Raw genomic sequence first — 5,013 nt, 5'->3', positions numbered from 1 at the left:
AAGCTAACGATGCGTTTTTGTCAATTGGACCGCTGAAATGATTTCGAGTCGGGAATTTTAACAGATTTCAATGTGAAACATCTTTTGAGAAATGTTGAGCCACTACGGTTATAATCTTTATTTCTTCAATAATAAGGATCAATATTGTATATGTGTTGCTAAGGAATCATTTGCCAGTGATCTGTCTGTCCAGAATGAAGATGGAAAGCTTCAGCTAATGGGCGTCTTTGAAAATGACAATTCAGTTTATGATCGCCTACTGAATTTCCGACTCTAGCTCGGCGTTTTAAAGTTGATATCAATTTCGGCAAATTTAAAAGATGCAAATAGCTCATGAAGATCTGTATCCAGGATATAATTAGGCGTTCGCCAATGGGAGTGTAGTGGGCGGGGATTCTGACGGATGCGCGTGCGTCGTTCCCGCGTTCAAATTGGGATAAATTTGAAGGGATGTCGTTGATATATGTGCGTTCTCATTAATCGTGATAATTATTTAGTTAGTGCTGGTAATTGGACGCGTCACGTGACCGGCTCCTATGTCGCATGATGTATTCATTTGTTTTGTACTGTGATTTATATAATATCCTGTAATTATTGGAACATTGCTCTTTAAATCATTGTTGTTAAGTGATAATTTTTCGATTTCATAGGGTAAATTTTTAATTCAATTGGATCGAATGCGTTTTATAGAGAAAGATGAAGAAACAGTACACCTATTGTTCTTGTTTTCCTCAATACACAGGTAGATACGCGAAACGTGGCATTGTTTAAAATATACAGTTTTCCAACCTAAAATAGGATTTCCATTTTCAGCACCCGTTGGTTTCCAACTAATAAAACCATAAATAACAACGTATGATTTAATAAGCCTGTTCAAATATAATTATGTGATAATTAATGATGGTCATAGTCACACAATTACATTCTATTAGGTACAATAGATATAGGCATTGATAAGTGGGTAGACATATAATTATGTTTAGGTACAGTTCCGGTAAGCGACTAGAATCTACTAAGAATACGCTGTTAGGGTATCCTTAATTGTATGTATACCTATATGTTGTGTACTTTAGTACTCTATCGATGTTGGAGTATATATGATTAACTTCGCCACAACAAATACAACTTAAATTGCGCAAAGTATAATGATCTCTTATGTTTACGCGAATATAAGCTATTGAAATAAAACTATTTTACGGATTTTATCGTGTTTTCTATTTTATAATTTTCGCAATATTTGCGCAAGGTGCTCAAGACCTAAGCCACCGGCAGTTAGGGATTCAAAGTGAGAAATCTCCTCACAATGCGCGCTATGTCCAGCAGTACTGGCTTCTGCATCTGGCCTCTCACCAAATAGCCAATTAAGAGTTTCTGAAGATGTTGGTCAAGGGTCTGCGGTGTTAACCCATGCACAGAAACGACAATAGGGACAATAATAGTACCTACACAGTCCACACTCCACATGTCAGTAACTTCATGTGCCAAGTCTAAACACTTAGACATTTTGTCTTTTTCGGCCTTAACAAAGTTATCATCGTGCGGAATGGTAACACCAAGGAGTATTTCCCGGTGCGACAATCGATCTACTATCACAATATCAAGCTTACTGGCAACAATAGTCCCGGCTGTGAATATAGATTGATCCCAATTCAGCGTTACATGTTCATATTCGAGAATTGGTTGTGGCATATACTGGTAATATGGTACTTCAGGAGACACAAGACAATATCGAATAGCATTTTTGCTGGTGTATGATCTTACCTACGTTTACTATTAGGAGAAGGTACCGGTACCTACTCTATGATCGTAGACATAAAAAAAAAATTGTTGATGTATTCCACTAACATTGTATTTATGTCAATTACTTATTAGTGAAGAAGTTTGTATGTAAAAAAGAACATTCATGCGGACGAAGCCGTTACCAAAAACTAACTTTGTATTTCTATGGTGGCAATTCTTCAGCGATTTAGACTAAACATATTTAATAAAACCTTTTCTAAAACAAAGATTATCTTCGCTCAAGCACCGCGTGTCCGTTCAATTATCGTTCGCCTTTAACAATTTCGACGTTAGCTAAAACAAATGTATGTAGTAATAAAATCAATAAATTAATCGCACAAAAACAGTTAACGTCGCCTTTCTGTATGGCCGACATATTTTGTCATAATTAGGGATCGGTGGCGCTTGTTTTTTCGAAACGAGTTTTTTTCTTAGTGATGGATGCGGTCGGCAGTTAGTGAGAAATTGGGGTGATAGAGAAGGATAGAATTTTTGTTTGGTTCTGCATGATTTTTATATTTACTATTTTTTCTTGAATCCTTAAAAATTTTAACTAGAAGTATATTTTTCTACTCTAAATGTTAATTTGTAAGGAGAATTTCCGCTCTAGATTAAGAATTGATTGATTGAAGTTTTTTAGGTAGGTTCTATAATTTATAAAGCTAGAGCGTGTGCTTATAATTATATTTTCGTTGGTAAGGTACCTATGGCGCTCTAATATCTGGATCTAGATGGAACTAAGTAGGAATTCAGATTCTAAAAAATATTTTTATCCCGGAAACGGATAATAAAGTTGGCGTAGTGCAAGCAACGCTAGCGTATCATAAGTACCTATAACAAAAATAAATATGAACTCTATAAATAAAAATTTCCTTTTGAATACGCATGTGTAATGTATACTTTACAATGTACATTGGCGTGGCTGATGGCCGGTCTATCTACTACTCGGAAAATCACTGAAATAATTGACCTAAACCATAATACTCTTCTCAAGTACAGTACTGTCAGATTCAAAAGACGGAACACCAAAAAGGAAATGTAATGTTTGACATGTCGGCACGGCGTGGTTTCCGCATATTTTACTCTGGTATGTCAAACTCACGACCTCTCGACCCGAACGCCTTCAAATTGCTTCGGTATGCCGCGCCGAACTATTAATAATTAACACGTGTAGTGCTCCTTTATTATTTCTTATTACGAAGTTGGAATGCGTAAATTACTGATAATTTACCTACATAACAAAAAAATATAGCTAGAATAGTTTTACACAAAGGTAGGTACTTAGTTCTGAGAGTTCTGGGCTACGTATGATGCATATATTCTAGGGATTAAACCCTTTAATCACTCCACCCCACCCCCTCCTGCACCATGAACTAAGTACTAATTCATATTGGACCTGCGGGGGGGGGGCACCTAAATTCGTGTGCTGCCTAATGGTGTTGGTGTCGGAGCGCAACAAATGTTAAAGAACTAGCCTACACGCATCACCTACAAGCTTCATAAGAGATACACTATAATAGCTCCATACCTAATACTATTCTGTATTGATATAATAAGGTACTTACATCGCAACATTAGATTTTTTAATATTATAGGTAAAAATACGATGTAAAAAATAGCCAAATGTATCAGTCATGTATCGGGTATGGATCGTGTATCCGACTGAAGTAACTAACGCCACTCCAAAAAAAATATTTTTTTCGCTTTTATCGATCGCTCGCAAAGATAGATGAAACAGAAAAAAATATATATCATTACAAATGATTTGCATAGTTAAGTTAATTAATTCTCGGGATCCAATCGAAGATTATGATTGCGATTGTTTATTGATTTGATCGTTGGGTAGTAATTTATTTTGACGATTCGGGATCCGGGGTCAGCCGGTATAATTTAGTGGTACCCAGGTAATATGAGAGATTTGATATCTTATTCGAGGTTAAGCTTTTTCGTCGGTAGAAATTATAATTTATACCTTTCAAAAAATAATGGTTACAAAACATTTTTTTTTTACTACACTATTTATTATGTAAAGATACCAGGTTTTTTTGGAAATATAAAATCTAGCACAAGGGTTTTAATCTATACTATTACATATATAAAGCTGGAGAGTTGGTTTGTTTGTTTGAACGCGGTAATCTTAACTTAAAAGGTAAAAATTTAAAAGGTTCGAATGAGTAAATTCTTTAAGTACTTATTGAATAGCCCATTTATCGAGGAACGATATAGGCTATATAACATCAAACTACGAGCAACAGGAACGGAACATCAATGAAAAATGTAACAAAAACTGGGAAAATTTATTCCTTTTGAGAGCATCTGTTGCATGGGCTGCGTAAACGGTTAAAGTTATGCAATAATCATGTATTATATAACGAAATGATTCCTCTAATAAAGTAGTAAAATATATATATTATAAAACAAAGTCCCTCATCGCATATGTCTGCCTATGTGAACGCCATAAATTCAAAAAGTACCTACCCAATGGATTGCGCTGAAATTTGGTATGGAGATAGTTTGAGACCCTGGGAAGGATATAGATAGGATTGCCACCCGTACTTTATAATAAAGTATTGGATGTAATTTCGGGTAATTGTACTCTATACTTTATGTGAACAATAAAGTACGCGAAAATACTTTATTTACCATGATATGATTCCTCTAGGGTTGTTCGTAAGAATTTTTGCGTAAAACAGCGGTAATTAATGGTACCTAAATGGCACCAAGTATTTTATAAGCCTGATGGTATATTTTTTTTAATTGTATGTATTAAATTTTAAATTTTGTGGTGTAGAATATTAAATTACGAGACGAAAAAAAAATCGTATTTAAATTTGAAATATTAATTTTATTTGTTAAAAGTTTCCAAATATAATATATGTTTATAAGCAAAATAATAAAGAAGATATCATTTGTACTTTATTTTGACACCATACTTTTCTTTCTAGATTCAATTTACCGATTACTTTATTTGCTCAAAAAAGGTGGCATCCCTAGATATAGCCTAATTTCTATCCCAGGAAATATATAGCGGGACTTTTATCTCGGAAATACTTTTTCACCCCGAGCAAAAACTAGTTAATAAAAAAAACTGATTAGGCGGATTTATGCTGCAAATTTATAACTTTATAAAAGTAAAGAGGCGGTATATTAAATCTCATTCTTCCAGCAAATATGTATCGCATTTCCGTCCCCGGTAAAGTATTTAATTGGTAACATTATATGTAAATGTTTTTA

The sequence above is a fragment of the Manduca sexta genome, chromosome 18 (assembly GCF_014839805.1).
Source record: "Manduca sexta isolate Smith_Timp_Sample1 chromosome 18, JHU_Msex_v1.0, whole genome shotgun sequence".
Taxonomy (NCBI): domain Eukaryota; kingdom Metazoa; phylum Arthropoda; class Insecta; order Lepidoptera; family Sphingidae; genus Manduca; species Manduca sexta.
The sequence above is the reverse complement of the archived record's forward strand: the minus strand, read 5'-3'. Positions refer to the sequence as shown.